We start from the raw sequence: 25,909 nt of genomic DNA on the forward strand, positions 1-25,909 counted from the left end.
TTGTCGTTCCCGATGGGTGTCAGGTGATGGAGGGAGCGCATCGAGCTCACGGAGGACGGCGTAGTGAAAATTTGTGGTGTCTCGATGCCATGCTGCTGCTTCCTTGCCACATTGTATGAAGGCCTTTCTAATCGCAGGTTTGGCACATTTGAGCCACCAATGGAACGTGGATGTGTACTGCGGAAGGCGTCTTTCGCAAGACGCCCATGTAGTGGCAATACATTTTCGGCAGTGTGGATCATTAAGGATGGAGGTATTAAGCTTCCAGTAACCTCTGCCGCGCCACACTGACTGAGGTGGCAGAGCCAGGGAGCAAATGACGGCGCAGTGGTCCGAAAATGCAAGGGGCCATCGTTCAGCTTGGGCGACTTCATTGCCAATGTGGGCAGAGACATAAAACCGGTCCAGTCTGCTCGCAGAATGTGCTGTATAATGGGTAAAACTGGGGGTATTGCCATGAATTTTCTCCCAAACGTCCACTAGATGAAAATCTTCGATTAAGGTGAGCAGCGCCGGGCATGGCGAATAACCAGGCACTTGGTCCTGCGGATGGAGGACACAGTTGAAATCGCCTCCCATGATAAGGCGATCATAGCGACCAGAAAACAGGGGCGCCACGTCATGTCCGAAGAAAGTGGACCGCTGCCGACGGTTCGTGGAGCCAGACGGAGCGTAGATATTGATGACGCGCGTGTCGAAGATGGTAACAGCCATGCCTCATCCACAGGGAAGGATTGTCGTGTCCTTGAGTGGGATTCCTTCGCGTATGTAGAAAGCCACTCCACGCCCTGATTGATCACATGTGGAAATGTATGAGTCGTAGCCGTAGACTGGTGGTAGGGTGGCAACGCGTACTTCCTGAAGAAGGGCGACGTCGACGTCAGAGGCCCGAAGCATGTAACATAGGAGTTGCAGCTTGGGTGCAGTGCCGATCATGTTGATGTTGAGTGTGGCAAACCGGTACGTTTGTTTCAGTGGTGGTGGACGCGCATCTACCATTACCAAGGGGAGGGCACCGACAGCAAGTCCCGTCCCATCAGCTGCAATGCCTCGCTTTTGATGTTAACAGGCAGCCTTGTCCGGCGGAGGCAACTCATCCGGAGGAGCGGGCGTATCTTCCTCAGCGTCGTCGGCCCATGTTCCTATGCCGTGGGTCTGTCCAATGTCCATGGGAATGGCGTCGTGGTGAGAGAGATCTGGAGTGGTCGGCGGGGAGACAGGTTTCTCAACCTGCACACCGATCGTTACATTGTGCGTGGCGACCTCCATGGTGGTCCCGTCCTGCGAAACGTCTTGTTCATCTTGAAAGTTGTCCGCCGATCTCTGCGTGGAAATGTCGGCTGGCTGGGTGTCGTCTTCGTCGTCGCAGGTGGCGACGCTTTGAGAGCCCGTGGGTGAACGGCGACGGCGTTTGCGCCTACGTGGCGAGCGTTGTTTGCGCACGTGTTCCTCAGTGGCGGACGACGGCAAGGAGGAGCGTCGACCTGGTTCGAAGGCGTCGGTGGGTACAATGAAATTGTCAAACAGGTGTTGTGAAGAAGTACTGTTCTCTTCAGCGTCCGGTGCGGGAGCCTGTTAGGCGGTAAGGTTGTCAGGTGGGACGTCCGCACCGTCCATAGGTCACTGGGACGGTGGGACGTGACGATCGGAAGGACCGGGCGACGGACTGGACGAAACTGTAGACGTGGCAAGAGCCGCTGCGTAAGAGACCGGTAGGGCGGTCATCGTGGGTGTGACGGACGCTTCCGACAACGGGAGCTGCGCGACACGTCGTGGAATGCATTCAGACCGTATGTGACCTTCTTTCCCGCAACCGGAACAGGTCCGAGGTTGGCCGTCGTACATTATAGGGGCACGGCAGCCTCCGATACGTAGATAGGAAGGCACGTGTTTGTAACACCGTTTAAAACGGGATACGTTTGAAATTGTACCCATCGTTCGGCAACATGTTCCAGAACGTTGCCATAAGGACGGAGCGCCTCGATGACGACGTCTGCAGGTAGTTCGAACGGCAGTTCGAAGATCCTTATCGTCCGTGTGCCGAGACCTGCGTGATCGACGGTAACGGGTCCGACGTTGCCGTCGGAATGACAGAAGCGCAGTCCACGTTTTGCCTCTCGAAGCACCTTGTCGCACGCCGCATCGTTGATCATTTTGACGTAGACGATACTGCTAACTATGGACAAGTGGATACCAATCAGATCCGTTGGTGGTATCTTAACTTCATCGCGTATAAATCGTTCTACCTCCAGGGCCTTGGGTCGGGCGAAGTCGGAACAAAAGTTGAAACGTAATGTCTTCTTCCGATAGTTGTGCGCCATTGTGGTCTAGAAGGGAAAACGGCACTTACAGCGGCCGAAGTAAACACAAACAAACCGTGCGCGCCTCGCCCGCAGCGCTCTGGCGCGTGACCGCCTCGCAGCACTACCGGCGGCAGACTGACCCCTAGACCACGGGTCTTGTCTACTCTGAGGCTATAGATACAGCAATAAGGAATAGCTGAGCAGGCAGTACAGTTCAAGAGAAATGCACAGCCCTAAAAATGACGATAACAAAAGTTGGGAAGGAAAACATAGGTACAAAGAAGGTAACTGCGAAGAAACCATGGCTAATAGAAGAAATACAGCAATTGACCGATGAAAATAGGAAGTACAAACATATTCAGAAAGTCAATAGATATACATATATGTATATACATATATATATATATGTATATATATTTTTCAATGTCCACAGTACTTGAAAAGTGTAATACAACTTTCGAACTTTGCTCTTTATTTTACAAATTTTAATAGTAATGGCAATATGCCGTTACACGTATGTAACTATACTTAAATATGCAGACAAACAAATCAAACAATTAATTACAGTTTCTGATTCACTAGAAAGAGATTACCAATTCAGCAAGTCAATAACGCGTCCATCCACCCATGGCTCTTATGCAGGCAGTTAATCGGTTTGGCATCGATTGATAAAGTTGTTGCATGTTCTCCTGATAGGCAGTGTGCCAAGTTCTACGCAATTCGAGTGTTATATCGTCAAAATCCCGAGCTGGTCGTGGCTGCCTCTGAAGGGCAACAAAACGGGACTTAACAATATCATCGATACAATGATGTAGCGGATGACCACCATAGGTGTCCTACTATGGAAACATATTACACCTCAAGGTATGACTTATGGCTGTCAGGATGTGCAGCGGGCGACAGTTGGGTTGATATCCCACCACAGTCCGTTGTGTCCCCGAATATTCTTCGCTTGCCATGGTGCCTCAGGTCGAAGCGGGATCTATTTCTGAAGAAGATGCTAATGCCGTCATTGAGATTCCAGACCGAATGTGCTCGCCACCACTGCTGAAGAAATGGTTGGTGTAGGGAGGTCAATATGAAACGAAGAAATTGGTGCCTTGAGCTCATCCTCCTGCCTGTGAGCCGCCTATTAGTGGTGATTATGGTTACTGAAGCACCAGTGGCGCTTCTAATGGATGGAAACGATGAATGAGTGGCTGTAAGTGCCTCTTGGACGACTGCTCAGTCCTCACGAGTTGAGCTGTCGTCCCTCTCTAAGTCGACGACTTGCTTGTTAATGGAGTGTTCGGCCGTGTTCCACACATTCCCATCCAACATCGTTGAATAGCTGCATCGCTCCTATCCAGATGTAGAGAAGTTTGCAGATTATTCCAACTGGCTTCTCTGAGCCCAATTAAACGACCTCTCTGAAACGATCTGCGTGTATTGTTCACGCGCCTGTCAGCGATTCCTAGCTACACCTGCCATCCAACTGTACACACGAAATGACATTCGTAAATGCTTTTTGCCCTGGTTACGACGTGTCCCCTGTTTACTATACTTAGAAGCTGCATTGTAAAACTGCAATGCAGCGTCACCCATTCGTCCATCAGCCGCTACATTTTACAGTATGACATTTTCGGTTCATACTTGTATGAGTTTCAATCTCTCACAAATTTTCCGAAGTAATTTCTGTTGTGTTGTTTTTTCTGTGTTACACTGCAATTTTATTCTGGTGACAGAAATTGCATTTCTGAGATGTCTTGTTTCATCATTACCTTTGGTCTTGTTCCACCACAGTTTTGGTCGTTTCGTTTTCGTGTGTAAACATTTCATATTATTAGATGATGCGTGTGTATTACGAAAATTTGCACTGTAAGAGTTACATTACAACACAAATATCAAGTCCATTATAATTATCCGGGCCGTGAAAGTTTACATTTTCGTATCAGACGCCTCTACGGGGAGGAGATGTCAAGAGAAGTGCGACGCCTGGAAGGACTCCAGAAGACGATAGTGCAGTTTTTGTGTTCCCTCACATTCCTGTCTCGTTGCAGAGCTGTCGGCGTTATACCGAAGTTTCTGAAGATAAAGCGACTGTTCTATTCGGGAAAGGCACAACGCATTTTCAAACGGACTGAGGAGGCCTTACTACGAGAGCGCATTCAGCAGACCCGACGGGACTTGGCAAGCACAAACTGTAAGTTAATGTCTCTCCATGTTACGATCAGTAATAAACTGTGCAGCGGTGACTGGGATAAAATTGATAGACTACTGCATGATACCATGGGGAAGCGTAAGTTGACGACGTCTAGTAGACAGAAGAAGAAGTTTGATAATTTGCTACCTAATCAGACTGTTCGGCATTTAGACGTTTCCCGGACCGTTATCAATTTGTCCAAACGTTCGTTATCTGACGATGAGACATCTGTGCTTGCCAAGGGAGGAAATTTTGCTGTTAGTCCGCGTTTTGTGCCCACGGAAGAAATTATAGCCAATGTAGAAGCAGGAATTCGCAGTGTAGATTCTGTAACAGCTGAAGAAATCCGTATAGAAACAGTGAGAATATTAGCCAATGCAAAACCGCCGAAAAGTAATATAACTGTGGGTGAAAGAAGAGCTTTAAAACTCCTGAATGACGACGATAGTATTTTGGTTCTCCCAGCTGACAAAGGAAGCGCAACGGTGGTTATGGATGTGGCCGACTATCAGAGAAAAATTACGGATCTACTGGATCCGCAAGCATATAGGAGGCTGAATAAGGACCCCACTAACAACGTTCTCAGAACTGTGTCGCGGTTAATAAAAAAGTCGTCCATTGAAGAGAGTGTACAGAAAGGTCTCTGCAGTTCGGTTGCGCTACCACCGAGGCTTTATGGATTGCCAAAAATTCATAAAGAAAATTTTCCGTTAAGACCAATACTAACAAGGGAACCTCCCCATCGCACCCCCCTCAGATTTAGTTATAAGTTGGCACAATGGATAGGCCTTGAAAAACTAAACACAGATAAATCGAGAAAAGAGGAAGAAGTTCTATCGAACTATGAAAAAATAAGCAAAATATGCAAACTGAGTAGTCCATGTGCAAGATAGGCAACATCAAGGACGGTGTGAGCTCAGGAGCCCCGTGGTCTCGTGGTTAGCGTGAGCAGCTGTGAAATGAGAGGTCCTTGGTTCAAGTCTACCCTCGGGAGAAAAGTTTACTTACTTAATTTTCGCAAAGTTATGATCTGTCCGTTCGCTCATTGAGGTCTCTGTTCACTGTAATACGTTTAGTGTCTGTGTTTTGCGACCGCACCGCAAAACCGTGCGATTAGTAGACGAAAGGACGTGCCTCTCCAATGGGAACCGAAAACATTTGATCGCAAGGTCATAGGTCAACCGATTCCTTCACAGGAAAACACGTCTGATATATCCTATACGACACTGGTGACGGCATGTGCGTCACATGACAGGAATATGTTGTCGACCCACCTAACTTGTACACTTGGCGAATGGGTAAGAAGATTCTTCTACCTTGCCCGATTTAGGTTTTCTTGTGGGTGTGATAATCACTCCCAAAAAAGTGATGAAAACATAAGCGTTTGTCACATAAACTGAAAATAAAAAGTTATACTTTTCACCCGAGGGGAGGCTTGAACCAAGGACCTCTCCTTCCGCAGCTGCTCACGCTAACCACGGGACCACTGCACTCCTACGCTTGCTGTTTCCTTGCTCTTTCCTATCTTGGGCATGGACTACTCAGTTTGTATATTTTGCTAATTTTTTCATAGTTCCACACAACTTCTTCCTGTTTTCTCGATTGATCTGTGTTCAGTTTTTCAAGGCCTATCCACTGTGCCAACTTATAACTAAATCTGAGTGGGGTGCGATGGGGCGGTTCCTTTGTAAGTGCCATTGGTTCGCCCACCTACTCGTTAGCCAAGTTTTTGACTACGCTGTTAAAACCACATGTGGGCCGTTCGGACTCTTATATAAAGAATTCGACACATTTCATCAGCAGATTGAATGGCATAGTGATCCAGCCGGAGGACATATTGCTCAGCTTCGATGTCGTATCGCTGTTTACCATGGTTCCACTTAATGATGTATTGGAACAGCTGGATCGAATTTTTCCTGCCGATATTTTAGAGCTGTTTAAGTGTTGTTTGACGACCACATACTTCAAGTGGAATGAACAGTTTTATGAGCAAACGGATGGCGTGGCTATGGGAAGCCCCCTAAGTCCCGTAATTGCAAACATCTTTATGGAGAATTTCGAAGAACAGGCCTTAGGTACTGCCAGCAAGAAACCAAATGTATGGTTCCGATACGTGGATGACACGTTTGTGTTGTGGAGACAGGGTAGGGAGGAACTAAGCCGGTTCCACGAACATCTGAACAGTATAAACTCAAGAATTCAGTTTACAATGGAGGAGGAGGTAGACGGCAAACTACATTTCCTCGATGTGCTTGTGTTTAGAAACGAAAATGGTAGTTTGGGCCACTCAGTGTACCGCAAACCCACGCACACGGACCGTTATTTGCACCGGGATTCGAACCACCACCCACAACAGAAGCGGGGTGTTATCAAGACGTTAGCGGACAGAGCTAGAAATATTTGTGAACCTGAGTTGCTCGACGCTGAGATGGAACATCTCCACAATGCACTAACGAAGAACGGATATTCGTCCGCCGAAATAAAACGTGCGTTGAGGCAGCCACGCAGAAATCATACTGACGTACAGGCTACTGCAAAATCTAAGGTTTTCCTGCCGTTTGTTAAAAATGTAACGGAAAGAATAGGGAGGATCTTGACGAAACGGAATATTACCGTAATTTACAAGCCCACCAGGAAGATACAGGAATACCTTAGGCCTGCCAAGGACGCTCGCAAACCATTGGAAAAATCTGGAGTGTATAGGATCCCATGCAGCTGTGGTGATGTTTCTAAACGTTTGTAAGAGCACAAGGGAAATTGTAGAAGAGGAGAAACGGAACGATGAGCTGTTGCGGAGCATTCTTTCCAGCCAGGGAACCACAATATTCGTTTCGAGGAGACGCAAGTACTAGCGGCCACGAGCGGATACTACGAAAGGCTCTACAGGGAAGCAATCGAAATCGCTAAACACCCAAATAATTTCAACCGAAAGGAGGAGGGCGTCAAATTAAACGGTATATGGATGCCGGTGTTAAAGAAGATGTGTATCACTCGTCCACTACTGGGTGATGGCAACGGCGATCGACGGCGACGGCAGCGGCCAATTGCACTGACGTTTTCAAAACACGTGACGTCACGCCGCGGCGCGGGGGCGCGCGGATACGGAATTTAGCGGCAGTCAGTAGCGAGCCAGTGTGTGTGTTGGACCTTCCATCAAGCTACGGACCCCCTTGAATATGTCTCCCGCAGTCGGAGACGAAACGTTGGAATTCATCAACCGACTACGGCATAACAGCCCGGATAATTATAATGGACATAACACAAATATCGTCGAAACACCTACTTTTCTTTATGAAAACGTTGTTCGATTAATTATTTTGCACGTGATATATTGTGTTTTTGCATAATGTATTGAGATTATATTTTGGTATTGCTTAGTAGTCTGAAATCGTTACATGTACCATGTTTTCATAGTTCCAATTACCAAATATGGCAGATTCCTCAATGTTTTTGATGTACATAACCTCGAGTAGAGCTGAATCTTTTGTAAAAAAAGTAAGAATTACGAATCAGTATCACTTATTGCATTTTGTCTAGTGTATAACGTTCTTCCCCATTAATCTGTTTCTTGCTAGGATGAAACATTACTGAAAACATTTAAGGTGACGACAGTTTGTTAAAATGATCAATAACTTGTCCGCTATCTCATGGGACAAAAAAATTACTAATACTTGATTTTTACATCATTTCTCTGGAGCTGGGATTGCGAGAACATAAAAGAAAGATCTCGATTAATAAAGTACAGGAGACACTATACATTAATTAAAATTCCCTTATCTTTGGTGATTTATTTTATATCGTGGATACATGCAAGTACAGATTAATCACTGTCTTTAACTGTGTGTGCACTGTAGGTAATTAGCCACATCCTTTTGTGCTAATTATGCAAATCACAGATATCAGTTGATAGTTGACTACTTACAAAACAGTAACTTTCTGTCTGTACTGATAAACTGGAAGTGAACTTTTCTGGTTTCATCACTGGATTTGAAAAGAGGGTGACCAAAGGACACACAGAGAGTAAAATAAATCTCCGACCTTCTTTATTGGATGTGCTACAATTAGAGGCACAAAATAAAACAGGAATAATACAAGTTTATTTTGTGAAACATCAGTGACACAGTATGAGATTGAAATTCAATCACCTATTATTTATATTAGAGATGGACATGCTATTGTAATACGTGACAAGCATTACACAACAATATAAAATGGGAAATAATACGAGATTCCGCTGTGCATTACCCAAGTATATACCTAAAAAATAAAGTTAATTTCATTCTACCATCAGCCACCAGAAATTCAAATTCCCTGTTTGTTTGTGTGTAACTCCTTAGAATAATATTTCAACCAACAGAGGTTTTCTGCAGTAATGCCTCGTCAGGTCGGTCTTGTACCCTGAAACATTCTGGACTCACATGAAACATGTACTGTCTCTTTAGCAAATTATTGGTAACTATTTGGCCAAGCAAGTAGCATTGAGGTTCCTGATTTGAGAGTGCACATCATTCTTCAGACAGTAATATGATGTATGTGTGTGTGTGTGTATGTGTGTGTGTGTGTGTGTGTGTGTGTGTGTGTGTGGATGTGTGTGTGTGGAAAGAACATTATAACACGTACTTCTATATGGCTGACATACTTTTGCAAATATTTTAGAAACTATAATGGCATTGTGAGACTTGAAGTGCATCATAGAAAAAATTAGGAGTGTTATTTGTATGGCCTGCTGCGTCTTAAACAAACTGTGGTACAATGATCGAACTTTCCACAGTTCAAAGAGCTGCCTTATGTATAAGTTCATGGCGCGAACATCGTGTCCGAGTCTGTATATATGCAGCTGACGTGTTTTATATGTGGACATATTTTGCGGTACGCACCTCTTGTAATTCTTTTGATAAATACTTTTGAAACGGAAGCAAAACAGTCAGATCTCTGGATACTTCTGAGCACAGGTAAGATCACTGCTCTGAGGTTGCAGTGAGATTTTCTGTTTTCTTTTAGTCGCCACAAAAGTACTGGCCTATGTTTAGCTGTTTTCTTCTAATGGTTCCCGCAGTTCCAAGAAATGAAATCGGGTTTCTCGGAATGTGAGTGACGTCATAAGTGACGATGTCAGAGATAAAGTGGGTGTAGCATCTCGTGCGTTAGATTAGAAGGGTGTGCCTTGTGATTTCTTGGGTAGTACAGGAATCGGGACAAACGTAGAGATACGCACTACTTATTTTTTGTGTTTTGATTTACATGATGTCCACATTCCATTTTAATTTTCCGGTGGTACAATCGAAGGACACCATTGAACCGTCGAGTCATTACAGACAGCGCAGTTTTCCCTTCGGACCAGGGGCAGCAAGTCACGTGCAGCTGCGGAGTATCTTGGACCAGCCTTGGTAGTATGACATCGACCAGTCGGCCGCCCTCGAATTAGCATCTCAGCGAGTTGGCAGTTTTAGCCTGCGAATCAAGTGGAAGGTGTTGCTGAAAGTGTTGGGAATCTAGCATCACAGCTTGGTCAGTAGTTGTCGTTAAATAGCTACTAGCTCCTGGCGAATGGTTTTCAGAAGGATTTTCCTTTTATGTATGGGGTTAATGAGATTATATGTGAGTTGATTAAATCTGTCTTATATTAATCAACTGTACTTTTAAGGAATTTCCGACTGAATTGGTTGTGTTTTCCTCATATGGATAATGACAACTGCATGTATCGTGTTTTAATTGGGCAGTGACACTTGATCATTATTAGAGAATTTTTTTGTGAGTAGAACATAACCCACGTGATAAACCTACAATGATAATGTTTTAGTTTGCAACTTTTTATTTTATCTGTAACACCTGTTTAAAGCCTCAACTTGATAGTGTCTTCACATCTCCACAAAGAAGATGAAGAAGTGACACCTGAAGAAAAATGTCATACGGAAATAACTAAAATTAATAGATTCAAAATGAGCGACACAGCTGTAAATGATAGGAATTTCATATTAATCCAAGACACTTAAATAGATATGAAAAATATGATACACATGTCCTTTATAATCTGAACAAGAATCTTGAGAAGAAAAAGCTGCGGTGCCCAAAGGTGATAAAAGCGACATCGTAGTCATTACCTATGATAGTGGCTATGACAAAGAGCTGAAAATGTCCTCAATGCGAACGATTTTCTGGGTATTGAGAAAGACACCACTGTGGTTATTCAAAAAGATGTTAATAAAAACGTAATGAAGTGTTTGGTTTTCTGAAATGCGAAAGAAAGTAACTATAGTAATGAATGACCACAGATTTACACACATGAAATCAAAAAGAAGAGTTGTCTTCTCTGTTTATAGTCAGTAACATGATGTATCTTAGCAACAAATGATTCACTACAACTTTTATAATTCTTTCAGAGTGGGATACTGCTACAAGTTTTCAAAATAAGTTCAAAACAAAGAATTCCTTGTTTATCTACTCATGTGTTTACCTCAATAAGCCTTTCTACTACGTGTTACATGACATTATTCTGTGACAAGAAACTGTAATATATAAGACACTCGGAAATTACTGCTACAATCTTGTAGCACTTGTACTGGAAACAATGACTGCGAACGTACCGTTACAAAATTGGCAGCATGTTGATAATGTGACAATTTTTATAAGTAATATATTAGGCATGAACCTGTGCATCACTGTTTCTACAGTTCCACTCATTAATAAACAAAGAAACAAAAAGGAAAGATAATAAATTTCGACAGACACTATTTTTGACAGTATGGCCACTTCCAGTTCGGAAGTGCCGCGTCTTCTTGGAGCACCACGGTGACGCCTGCTGACGGAGAAGATACCCGTTCCTCGAAGCCGTTGAGTAATTCTGGCAAAAAGGGTATGCGATGGAGTTGCACGTTGTGGACAACGATCTTGATAAAGCAGACGAAAAGCTGACCCATCACCTTGAGCTTCGCCACGCAGAAAAACCATGTCGGTATATTCGGCAGTACACAACCGTGCTGCTCTATCACTCACAGAAACTTGTATGAAGATAGAACCAACTCAGAGATGTAGGGCGGAATTAAAATGACGTCACTTCATCTGACTTAAGCACCCCCACGGTAGATACCGTGTTGCATACCTTCCTAGAAGACATATATTTAAACGGCTGCAGCATTCAAAATATTGTCTCCTCGGTTCCTTCTCCAAGTCGTACAACTCTCTAATGGGAATTTCCAAACATCCTGTGCTTCTCATGCTATAAACTATATCCTGTGGCCATCGGATTTTGATTTTTGTACGATTTTTAGGTTGTTGTTCTTGTGGTCTTCAGTTCAGAGACTGGTCTGATGCAGCTCTCCATGCTACTCTATCCTGTGCAAGCTTCTTCATCTCCCAGTACCTACTGCAACCTACATCCTTCAGAATCTGCTTAGTGTATTCATCTCTTGGTCTCCATCTACAACTTTTACCCTCCACGCTGCGCTCCAATACTAAATTGGTGATCCCTTGATGCCTCAGAATATGTCCTACCACCGATCACTTTTTCTAGTCGAGTTGTGCCACAAATTTCTCTTCTCCCCTATTCTACTCCACAGATGCCTACACTACATACAAATACTTTCAGAAACGACTTGCTGACACTTAAAAATCTATATTTGATGTTAACAAATTTCTTTTCTTCAGAAACGATTTCCTTGCCACTGCCAGTCTACATTTTATATCCTCTCTACTTAGACCATCATCAGTTATTTTGCTCCCTAAATAGTTAAACTCGTTTACTACTTTAAGCGTCTCGTTTCCTAATCTAATTCCCTCAGCATCACCCGATTTAATGCGACTACATTCCATTATCCGCGTTTTACTTTTATCGAAGTTGGTCTTATAGCCGCCTCTCAAGATACTGTCCCTTCCGTTCAGCTGCTCTTCCAGGTTCTGTGTTGTCTCTGACAGATTTACAATGTCATATTTAGGTAATGAGTTCTAATGTGATTTTTTTCTGTATCTGTATTTCATATTTATCTGGCGCATGTGTACTTAGGAGGCATATGCTATTGTGCATTCTAGTGGGGCAGCCTTTGTTACTGTTGTAAGCCTTATCCATATGCGTTAAATGCAGGTTCTTTTTCACTATTAATGTGACACATTACAGTGATGACTGGGTGATGTGTGATTTCCTTTGGTTGGTTAGGTTTAAGTAGTTCTAAGTTCTAGGGGACTGATGACCATAGCTGTTAAGTCCCATAGTGCTCAGAGCCATTTGAACCATTTTTTTTTTTTTTTACACGTTACACTGTAACAAGCTCGATTGATACGTATCCTCTAATATGCATGTATTTCTTATGTTGTTACAGTAAGTATTTGCATTACGTCCTTTCTGTTCATTATTAGATCTACAAGTGATTGCTTAGCATTTGAAACTGGACAAAATTGTTCATATGTTTTCCTGTCAAGACAATTTCATTAAAATATTTTCGAAATTAAACTGGGAATGAAAAAATGTAATTCACACTAGTCAGGTAGGTTTGAGGAATGCTCTTATGCCGTAGCTTCAGATTTTACAAGCATTAAAGAAACAGTTGGTGAACTCTTTGAAGAGATGTTTCGTTTTTTTTTTTTTAATTTATGTCAGTACATTCATAGATGTGGGTCACTATCAGGGTAAGGAGGCATGATTTAGATGATTTTGTTGGCCCACACATTCATAAATCTCTGTGTTGATGTACTTATATTATAGATACAATTTCGAAATAGACGCTAACTGAGATCCAATGAGCTGCTCAGAAATATCTTGAAAATTACGAGGACGGCAAATGTAAGACCGTGTAGGTAACATATTAAATGGATAAAGAAAGAGTTTCTGTAATTGAATTAAAGAAATTTAAGAGAATAAGTATTGAGAATACTACGTAACAGTTATCGAACGTGTCATACATTCATCACAACATGTTACAGGACCACGTTATCCCGTAATCCTGAAACATCTTATGGTAAATATACGACAGTCGACAACTGGTGCTTACTGTTCTCACTACTGATTCATGAGACAGCTGTATGATGCATTCGCAAAAAATAAGAGAAGTAAGAAAGATTTCATGCAGATGTCAAGTAATTGCTGCATCGATGCCGGGCCACTATGGTTCTCAACTTGATTGAGAAGTATTGCTGGGTATACAAAAATCTGTTGGTTTTTATTTACAGGGCAGCTGTAAAAAGAAATACTGTGGGGAAACTAAGAAATAAATGACACATGGCAAGTGTCCATTTTCTCTCTATAAATAGCGCATATGTAAGATTTAATTCCTTTTTTGATGACGGTGCTGCGATGAGTCCGTACAGTTACAGCTCTCAATACAATATTACTGATTTATAAACAATGTTTACGTATTACAGGAAAATAGTGATTGTAACAGAAAGTATTAGGTTGGTGCATATGTTCGTAGAGTTTTTGTTTTACACATTGGTATTTTGGTTGCTATGATTTCAATTATCGATTGCCATTTTTGTATTTGTAGTTCACTGTTGCTGTTTTAGTTTACAAATCGTCATTCTTTACTTTATAGCTAGGATGTGGAGGTGTGGACGCTAGAAAATGGAGTGCCATGTTGCGGAACCGGAACGTTTACGACGTATAGTTCTGCTTGCGCCTTGTATGGAAATAGTGTAACTGGACAGAGAATGGCAAGAAAACGATTTTCTAGCTTTATGGATGATCGTTTTGAGGTAAGTGACTCTCCATCTTCTGGAAGACCTACGAGGTGTGATGAAGATCCTTTAAACAAATTAATCTACAATATTGCACGTCAGTCTACTAAGGTGTGGTAAATGTGATGAACGGTGACATTTGCTTGCAGTGGGTGAGATTCAAAAATCGGATTTCTCGGTACCGCATGCTCTAAAACAAAATCACAAAAATCAGCGGGTGACCGAACGTGTATCTCTGGTTGGTCGTTATAAGTTGGCTCGTGAACAACACCGACCACTCCTACACTGTATCGTGACTGGGGACACGAAGTGGTGTCTTTACATTAACACAGGGAAAAGAAAGAAAGGGTTGATAGCCCCCCCCCCAAAAAAAAAACCAGCTTATCCCCGTACACAGGCTTGCGCTTATCCACAAGAGAGAATGTTATGTATCTGGTGTAACAGCAACTGTGTGGTGCACTACGAATGGCTTCCCCAAGGTGTACCATCGCTGCTGCTATTTACTGTCATGAACTGAGACGCCGTTCAGACGCAGTCCAAAAACAACAACCACGAAGACTGTGTCAGTTGATGTTGTTGCACGATAACGCCCGCCGGCATTCTGCTAGATTGGCAAGAAACAGCATTCAAGGGCTGGGAAGTCATTTCGCATCCACTGATCTTGCAGCCAGAATTTATTTCCTTTTACGGTCGCTATCAAACAACTTTCAAAGAACTTCCGATCCGGAAAAAATGCTCTCCGACTATGGCTCGACGAGCTGTTCGCCACAAAACCACGTCATTTCTACAGTTCCAGAATCGGAAAGTTACCCCAGTGTTGGCAGAATATTGTAGATAGTGAAGGAGAACATATTAGTCATGACTAAATTTTATGTTATATTCACCAATCCAGTAATACACGTGTACCGTAACGACACGAACGTTCACAAACAATTTTTTATCAACTGAGTTTGCCAGTGCTCTATGGTAATAATAATTCAAACTTTGACAAACTGTGTTGTGTTCCTCTGAATTCCACTTCAGTTGTTTGGTGAGAGCTGTTTTAAGGTACCTTTCCCCTAGCTAAGCGATAACAAGCAAGCAATTTTCCCTCAGAAAATACCGCACGTGTTCCTCTGACATGGCCCAGAGGTGGGGCGCTGAGGCATGCAGCACGCAGCGTGGATAGCCACATGAAAGACCGCCCGCATGGCTCGTTAAAGGCACGCAAAATCTGAGTGTCGGCTGGCATCAAATACCCGCAGCGGCTCTGCTGTGGCTGCCTTGAAGGCGATGGGAAGAGGGCTTCTCTGCCACAGTTGTAGGATTCTGCTTCCCTAGAAGTTACCTGTCATCAGTGAGACAGAGTCGTTCGCTGTTCTCTTCTTTCTCTTCAATTCCATCTTTATCTTTTAATAAACTTTCCTTCTTGGTAGACATAAAATGAAATAATTTGTTTCTCGTTTCTGTTCAGTATCACAAAAGAGTTCCATCTATAAATAATTTTATATACTACATCCCGTGCAAGTGAACTATTTTCTGTACGCAATGGATACTGAAGTCCGCTGCTGAAACCGTGGGATCCCTTTCCCTAGTAGTTTTCTCTCGTCAACGAGACAGGCTCATCTACTGTAGCATTTTGTACGTGTTTTACGTTGGTGTGCATTGAATCATGCAAACTTTAGTATCAGTCGGTTGACTGAATAACCAGTGCTTTGTGCTTCCAGTTGTCTATTGTCAATTCTAGTAAGTGGAGAAAGTGTGTTACCCACAGATCCTACACTGTGTGCTAAAGCAGGAGAGACAAAGTCAATTTTGTATTATGTTTTTAATAACGCCATGTTTACGTGAGTGGTACACTGTAATATGTTTCTCTTAAGGCGGAAAAACGGAATACCCATAAGAAACGTAGAGTGCTTTCAAAAAAAGACTTGGAGCTGTAGATATATTTGTGACGATCAAAGACGTAAGAAAGACGTTCATGCGCGTTAATTCTCCCGCTGGTAGCTAATGAACATTTTTTTGATACGTCTTTTAATTTTTCTGGACAAACCATTTTTTAGGCTAGTCAAATTGAGGACCATGTATACTCGGTGTTTGCTACCACTCTGCCATTTATCGCTTACTTAATAAGTGCTCACCAGTTCAGAATTAAGTCAACTTGTTACAGAATTATTAATAGCAAGAACAGGACTCTGGAAACGTCACAAGAGAATATATATTAAATACAGTATGTATAATAGATTAAATGATAAAGAATATGTATTCGTTAGTCAATAAATGTGCAGAATCATGTCGAAAAGCAAGAGATATGTCGAACGGGAATATTCATTTGAAGCAACTTCCTACGATCTTCATTTAGATGCTGTCAGATTGCATAGCACAAGCAGCCGATTGAAATGGTTAGCTTCTTTGTTAATCATTTGCACAATTAAGAACCCAAAAATCACTAGTCAAATATAAAACTATACTTGTACATGACATATAAATGGTTCAGGCGTGTTAAAGACTCCAAGTTGTGATATGTTTCGCATACTGAGTATTAAATAATCAGGCCTAACACACTCTGTGCAACAACCACAGGTCTGAGATGTTCAGAGAAATCGGTTTAAACTGTCATCTGTCTTTTGATGTACTTTTTCTACATATATCTCAATGCAGTCAATAGCTATTATTGTTAAATATTTGTCACTAATAATCATTTGAGTAAAAATCGTCACTACTGTGATGACGATGACACTTAGATAAATTTAGGACCAATGAATTTCTCTGATTGCCATCATCGTTTTTGTGTGTCTGGTGACTGTGTGACCTTTGTGTACAAAAAGCCTGAATTTTAGCAGTAAAACATGACACCATTGTACATTGTTTTGCCTAGTATCGTTGAAAACTGAAGTGCTATGTTTTTGTGAGTTTCTGCAAGTCACCGCCTGCCTGGTATGTGCACATGATCTGCGTTTGACATTTCCGTGTTTACCTTTCAGCCGCACTGGCGAGTCCCATATGCATGACGCCTCAGATGATGCCCTTGTTACTAAGGATGTCCATTATCTGGGAAACTACTGATTTTAGGTTATATCGGATGATTTCGTCTCTAGTTTAGCTTGACTTTTAAATTTCTCAAAATAAAAGGTTTTCCGAAACCAGGAATTTTAATTTTTTTATTGCTGATGATCATCGACGTTGAACAAATAGTGAAAAATTCTATTGAAGGTGAAGAAGTAGGAAATCACATTCAATATCAGGTTGAGGCTGCGGCTGAAATCGGTCTCATTGTCTTCAGTAAAGATTGCTATCGTGAAGGAGACAGGTGTGGTGACAGCATGAGTGAGAGGTCACAAGGACTTTCCTACGTAATCATATTTAGATGTCGTCAATTATTCACTCAGCAGCTCCCAAGATATTTAGGATTCAGCTATTATCCCATGTCTATAAAATTATATCCTAATTCTATTTTTGCAATGACAATCAAACATGAGACTTGCAACACGGAATGTATGGAATATGTTCAAAACAGGATCCTTCTAAAGACTCAGCAAACAGCTAGACATTAACAGTGCAGAAATAGCAGCAATACAGGAAACATCACTATTAGGTCACAATACACAAGATATGGATAAGTACACAATATTCAACAGTGGTAAAGAAAATGGTTACCACCAATTTGGAACGGCCTTCTGTGTACTAAATGATATTCTAACAACAGTAATAAAGTTAAAAGACATTGACGAAAGAGAATCAGGTCCAAGTAGTTCAACTTGTCCCCAATAAACTATCATGCACCAACTAATGGCAAAGAAGATGTAATAAAGGATAACATCTATTAAAAGTTATCAGACCTGTGGAACCAACTATCAAAACATGATATCAAGATACTAATAGGCAATTTCAATGCAAAAAGGGAAAAGAGGATATTTTCAGACCGTCTGCATGAGGATAGTAATGATAATGCCATTCGGATGGTAAATTTCACTGCATCAACAAATATGATCCTTAGCAGTACCACCTTCCATCACAAAAGAATACATAAAAAAACATGGTTCTTTAGTGTTAAGAAAACAGCAAATCAGATTGACTATGTTCTCATAGATAGCAAATACACAAGAAACAATTAGTGACGCAAAGCCTTACGACGAGCTGCAATGGAGTCAGATCATAATGTAGAAATAACCACAATGAAAATCAAGCGGAAGGCAGCACCAAAAGTGGAATCTTGTCCGGTAAACATGGATTTCATTTGCAAAATGTGATAGTGACAGAAGGAATAATGATGTACAAAGTTGAAGTTTCAAACCGGTTTGAGGTATTAACTTATATGGAAGAAAGTCTTGAAATGACCGGTGATGAATACTGGAACAATGTAGAAGAAGTCATCCTCACAGCTACAAATAATAACCTGCACAGAGCTACGAAAGGCAGGGATAAGTGGTTCGATGAAGATTGTGAAGAAGCTGAAGACAAGGTTATGAAGTGATGGAAAAATGGTTGCAAATAAATAAGAATCCTGAAATAGTCGTTGCTTATCGACTGGCTCAAACGCAGGCAAACAAAATTAACTGGAAGAAAAAGAAACAATTCCTAAAACAGCAGGTTGAATGTATTAGTCAATATCATCAAAACAACAACATCCAGAAAGTACATGGTTCAATCAACAAACTAAGAAAATGTTTTAATTACAAAACCAAAGTAATGAATGATTTAAAAGACAAAATGATTATTGAACCAAAAAAATATTAGTGACAAGCAAGGAGTACTTAGACAACCTACTGAATTGTACTGATAAAGAAACACAAGTTACTAGTTCCAGCACAGACACAACTTTGATGAAATTCCAGAACCCACATATGAGGCGATGGTTAGAGTGTATCAAACGCCTAAAAATGGTAAAGCAACTCGCAGTGACAGCATCCCAGCTGAGATACTAAAATACGGAGGAGAAGCATTGCACAGACGTTTATTTCATCTTATACAGATAATCTGGAAAAAAGAGAACATTCCAACAGAGTGGAGAGAATCATTAATAACCCTATACATAAAAAAACGAGACAGACCAGATCTCAGAAACTATAGAGGAATATCATTAGTCAATACAGGTTATGAGAGCTTATCTTGTTTATTGCAATGCCGCTTAAAACGATAGCAGAAAATATAATTGGAGATGATCAAAATGATTTCCGCAAAAACTGATCCACCACTGACAACATATTTGCAATCAAATCAATAAATGAAAATTTTTTGGAATATAAACAATAAATAGATTATCTTTTCATTTATTTCATGAAGGTCTTTAACTTCATCCATAGACAAAGCTTGTGGAATGTAATGAGTGAAATTTCGTTTCCCAATTAAATTGATAAATCTCTGCGAAGTATGCATGGATGAAAATACAATCAGGGTTTTAATAATTGGATTAAAGACTGACCATATTTAAAAATAAAACTGGGTTCAAACAAGGAGGTGCTTTGTCCCCCCTTCTAATGAATATAACTTTAGAAAGAATAGTGAGAAAGCTCAAACTGGTACCTGCTGGGATCCTCCAAGGAAGTAGAATTAACATGTTAGCATACGCAGATGACAGAGGGCTCGTTGTAAACACTGAAATAGAGGTTAGGCAATTATTTGTGGAGGTTGCAACAGAAGCATCAAGACTTGGCCTGAAAGTAAATGATGACAAAACGAAACACATGATACTTCAAAGACGTAGAGATCAAATGGATAACCAATAACATATAATACTTTATGAACGCAAATTCGGGAATGTGGAACAGTTCATATTTTTGGGATCAGCGATAGATGAACAAAATCAGAGGCAGGTAGAAATAAAAGTGAGACTGGAAAATGCTAACCGAGCCTATTGTGCAATACAAGGTCTCTTAAGGTACAAACTGCTGACTTGGGAAAGTACATCCACCTAATCTATTGGAAAGAAACATGGAGCCTAACGAAAATAGAACACCACCATTTACAAGTATTTGAGCACAAAGTTTATAGAAAAATCTTTGGCCCATATTATGACAACGAATCAAAATGCTGGAAGAGAAGACACAACATAAAAATCCACGAGCTATCACAACAACCAACGATAAATGCTAGAAGACTGCAACGGGCTGGACATATAATGAGAATGAAAGAAGACCAAATTGTGTTAAGAATATTTAGGGAGAAGCTATATGGCAAAAGACCAAGGGGGAGACCCAGGAGTACTTTGGGCAATGAAACTGATTGCATATGCGGAACACAGGGAATAAGTAACTGGCAAGAGGCAGCACCAGACAGGAGCATCTGGAGGAATCATGTGAGATCGGTACGGGAGCTTAGAGTCCCTAAGAAGCCTAGTGCTACTACTACTGCTACTACTACTACTAATTCAATAAAATTGTTTAATAAAATTTACGTTCCCTACTAAGATGCACTATGGACGTAGCGGCTGCATTTCGTAAAATAGTCACATTGGCGATGGTGCCATTCTGCAATCCATTCGATGTCCGAAGACGAGAGCAAGGAACTACCTAATACACCAGGTACCGGAAAGTCTCACACACGGCATATGCAGGCGTACTCATTACAGAGTACGCCTGCATATGCCGTGTGTGAGACGCGGCAACAGGTACGTTAATGTCTCTGCAATGCTGTATACATTGGTGCTAGTCTTCAACTGTAAGCGTCATTGATAAAATAGTGTTGTTCTGGATTTAATTATTTGAAAGTAAAAAAAAATAAACTGTTATAACCGAGACCAAACAAAGATCTAAAAATATTCGTTATTGAGAACTAAAACGCGTGTTTGTTTTAACCGGTCGGTTTTCCCCAACCGTACTAGCCACTGCCTAACACACGCCAATGGGGAGCGGCCGTAATCCAAGCAATAAAATAATACTTTCTATTTTCAAGCTGCGGCGAACTAGAGATGGAATGAGAGAGAGTTGCTCGGCCAAACAAGGCTTCATCAACTGCAGAAAATGGTACCTCATAGAAAGAGTAAAGTAAAGCAATATAACTGTCGAACCTCAAGGCTACCACAACGCTGAACTGTGTAATTGTGAAAGTAGACTTTTGCTTTATTAAGAACTACCAGTGACACTGTTAATTTTGAGTGTAGCCTGTATCAGATCAGTAATATTGCTGTTAACTCACAATCACGTATTTAACACGGGACTGATCACAACACTTCTAATTCTTTTGTGTGAATGATCTCATTTAGCATGAGTACTTTCTGTATAAGTGTTGTGTGACCCCTGACGTATCAATATTTGGTCTAATGTTTTATTTGGAGCTTGCGCTGATATGAAACTTCTTGGCAGATTAAAACTGTGTGCCGGACCGAGACTCGAACTCGGGACCCTTGCCTTTCGCGGGAAGTGCTCTACCAACTGAGCTACCCAAGCACGACTCACGCCTCGTCCTCACAGCTTTACTTCTGCCAGTATCTCATCTCCTACCTTCCAAACTTCACAGAAGCTCTCCTTGCAGAACTAGCACTCCTGAAAGAAAGGATATTGCGTAGACTCTTTTTTTCAAGGCCCATCCACTGTGCCAACATATAACTAAATTTTAGGGGGGTGCGATGGGGAGGTTCCGTTGTAAGTATCCAGTGAATTCAATCCTAAAGAGAGTTATTAAAAGTGGATAATAGCTTTTCACTATTACACTCAATAAAAACAGAGAGCCAAATAAAAGTACCGCTCTCGAAATACCCAATTCACAGGAAGCTTAGCTTTAGTGACTGGAACCTACGGCTCTGCTGGGTTACACTCTGCCATTTAATTAAAATAATTGAAATGCCTCAGATGTTCGAGTATTACATTACCCAGACGCATGCAAGTCAGAAAGCCGAACACAATTTGATTCACTGAATACTCTTACATAAACTGGCAATTCAACTTCAATTTTGTACTCAAACTGAGGACAGTCAGTCAGTCACGTAATCATGCGACAATGCAATATAACACAGGGAAGTTAGCACAGAGCTATTTGTTATAGACGCCGCCAAGTACTATCGTCAGCTTCTTCTATAAATACAATGCTGTCTGTGCAACACGCAGGCTTCTGACATGCGCCGGAACCTGGAGGGATCTGCTTGCAAAACAGGTATAAACGTAGCTCAGTCTCCAACCTCGGATCACATACGTCAGTACTCGCACAGTACAGACTGCTTTACTAAAGGAGCACCAGATGTGCTATGTATGCATCCATCAAACTAATCACCCTCATTGTCTGCCAATGACTACCCAAGTGGGTCTTCCAGTGCTCTGCGTTTGACCACAACCACAACACTCAGCCTTCTGGTAGTCTGTCTTCCTGTCAGTGGTTCTCTGCGTTCTGTTCTTACAGTCGGCTTCCCTCAGTAGCTCTGGATGGCGCTGGTGCAGCGGCGCTCCCAATGGCAGCGTCCTCACACTGTAGTGGTGGCATAGTCGCAGCTCTATTCATGCCGCTTTATATATTGCCGCCGACTAGTAACATCTGGTGAGGGTTGAGTTGGCTTTGGCTTTGATTACGTTTCCCATGTCTATAACAAGTCTGGTGTTTGGGTATAGATCGTTAATATGCGCATATATGGGATGAGATGGCTACCCTCATCCAGTCATTAATTTCCGTAACGTAACTCTGTTGGCATTATCAAACCACTTTTCTAATTCTTTAAACGCAAGGTGATTTTTCTTATTGTAATCTACGCTCTTTTTTGTAGCTTCTGGCAGTGTAAAAGCGTTTGCAATATATGTTAGTCCCTTATTAAAACCTACTTCTCTGTCACATGTTACTTTCTTCATAATTTATGTTTAATCCTTTAGTTAGGTTTTGGGAATATGCACTCTGAGACAAAAAGAGACGCACTAGGAATCAATTAACAAAATGGGGTAAAATTCGGTATATATCATGTTTATGTGCAGATACACTACTGATTACCATTTCAGAAAAACATGAGCATGGCAACAACGCGTTGGTTCACCTCTTGTCCAAATGCAAGTAGTTATTCAGCTTGGTACTGGTTGACAGAATTTTTGGATGTACTGAGCCAGACCGTTCCAGATTTACGGCAATAGTCGCAGTACATACCAAAAATTCCGAGATTTTGGAAGTGCCCTAAGCATAACACTCCTAACATTCTCAGTTGTGGAGGAGTTAGTTAAACTTTGTGGCCAAGTTATGATTTGGAAAGCACGAAGACAAGCTGCAGAAACTCTTTCCGTTTTTGCGACTGGGCATTATTTTGCTGAAATGTAAGCATAGGATAGCTTACCACAAATGCTAACAAAATGGGACATAGAATATCGTGGACACATCTCTCTGCTGTAAGAGCGTCGCAGATAACAACCAAAGGGCTCCTGCTGTGAAACGAAGTTGCACCCAGTATTCTGGTTGTCGTGCCGTATGGTCGCCCAAAGTCAGGTTAATCCCCAGCAGCTGTCTGGGAGGCCTCCAGAAACGTATTCGCTGATCAGCGGGGCTCAGAAGCAGCGCTCATCGCTGAAGATAAGTACACTCCAGTCAATCAGTTTCCAGGCCGAATGTGACCACACCACTGCCCTCTTTCTTTGAGTCTCTATTAAGTCTTTGTGGTCACTGAAGCACCAGAATCATCGGACTATAGCTATGAATCAAGGGCTCTGAGTGCCTGTCCAACGCTTGTTCAGTCCTCACGTTCTGTCTCTTTATACAGATTACGTCCTTCTTGATGCAGTGTTCGGCCATTGTTCACCCATTTCTGTAAAGATCGTCGAATAGGGGACTCGTTCCTGCTGAAATGTCAAGTTATTGGCTGAATACTCTAACCCTCTTTGTTTGAGGTCAACTACAAGTCCTCTCTCAAACGGTGACACCAGCGTATATTGTTCGCTTGCGTGTCTGCGATGCATATTTACCGCCCAATTGATTACACCACATAGAATTTTCAAAGAGTTTGTATCCTGGCATCGATATCTCCCCTGTTTACTATCCTTGCCAACAGCATGGTGCAACTGCCTATCAGTGTTGGCTTTTTCATCGACGCATGCCGGAATATGACACCAACTTACATAAATCCGTCTTGGTGAGCAGTATTCTTTTCTCTTTAGAGGCTGTTTTAAGCGCTGATTTAAGGAGACTTTCACCTCTATAGTTGTTACACCTATCACCACTTTATATACAGATTCTACTTTTGGTGTTGGCCAGTCCTTGGGTACATTCTTACTTCTCCAATACTTTTTACAAATTTTATGAAGCCTTTAAGTAGAAATAAACATCCTCAGCCCTACGATTTCATATTAACACCATCTACACAGTAGGTTTCCTGCAGTTTGTATCTTTTAGAGCTTCCATCAGTCCTCTCACATCAGTATCGTCTAAGGCTTTTCTGTCTTTCAGCTCATTTCATGTCCGAGTAACCTGTCATCATATCACAATTTTTATAATGGTCTACCCATTCCTCCTGCTGTGTTACTGACTCATATACGACCCTTTTCTTGTGTGTTGAGGCTTTTCATCTCTTTATAAGCTTTTTTATTCCTATCATATAAATCATGCTCTATGTTCATACTAAAGCGTTAGCGTTATTCTGCCTGTGCTTTAGAGTTACGAATTTCACGTTCTTCCTTTTCTCTTTATACTCGTTTTAGTTTTCATTTCTGGAATTATATATATATGCATGTATGTCTGTATGCGTGTACAGAAAGCCTCTCGTTTCTTTCTCCTTGCCGTTTCTATTTCTTGTGACCTGATCTGTACTCTCCTTGGTCTCCTGTATTTCCTTCCCAGAACTTCATTAGGTATATTTGTGCTACTGTACCTTTCCCACTCTTATCAGAAGTCTTCTTTCGTGTCAAAATTTTAAATTTTTTGTCATCCAGTTTGGTACAGACTTCTCGAACTGCTATCTTTTAAAACGTATATCCTATAAATTTCTTCTTCTTGCTCTTCATTTGCTTTTCTCGAATTTGCGTCGATGTCCCTTAACTATACTAAAACTAAACACCGTCCTAACAGGCCTTGTATGGCCCAACGGTACCGACCAGCCGCCGTGTCATCCTCCACTCTCCTGCCCTTATGTCAGTTTACGTGACAGGAGCCGCTATTTCTCCATCAAGTAGCAGCTGACTTTGCCCCACAAGAGCTCAGTGTGCCCGCTTGCCAACAGCGCTAGGTAGACTGGATGGGCACCCATCCAAGTGCTAGCCCAGCCCAGCAGCGCTTAACTACGGTGATCTGACGGGAACCGGTGTTACCACTGCGCAAGGCCGTTGGCGCAGATGTCAATTATTGACACCAGTAAGACGTGATCTGATCCTACAGGCACACCTTGATTAATTCTAGTATCCGTAACCTACCCAGGAAGTCCCTCACGTTTCGTTATATAATATGTAACAGATCTGTACCCTCTAGCTGACCAAGTAACTTCGTGAACGACTTTTTGCTTAAAGAAGCAATCAATACTTTTCAAATGATTGAGAACAGAAAAATCTATCAATATTTTGTGGTTTTTACGGTTCCGTATCTCAATCAGTAAAATAGGAATCCTTACTAAACCAGTTGTTCGTCTGTCTATCCGTCTGTTAAGATCCTTTTTTATCACGAACTGGTGGAGGTATCACACTGGAATTTACGTCAAATGTGTACTAATATTTATGTTTCACTGGCGATGTAAAAATTTGTAGCTTTTAAGTCGGTGCAATCGAAAGACATCGCTATATATGGCACATTTTGACAGTCGGAGACTCACTCAGCAGAAACTATGGATGAACTATTTATACATTCAGTTACGTTTGTACGAAACGCTCAGAGCGCGAGGCCTACTAGCACTTGCCCA

Source organism: Schistocerca nitens, chromosome 4, assembly GCF_023898315.1.
Source record: "Schistocerca nitens isolate TAMUIC-IGC-003100 chromosome 4, iqSchNite1.1, whole genome shotgun sequence".
NCBI lineage: Eukaryota > Metazoa > Arthropoda > Insecta > Orthoptera > Acrididae > Schistocerca > Schistocerca nitens.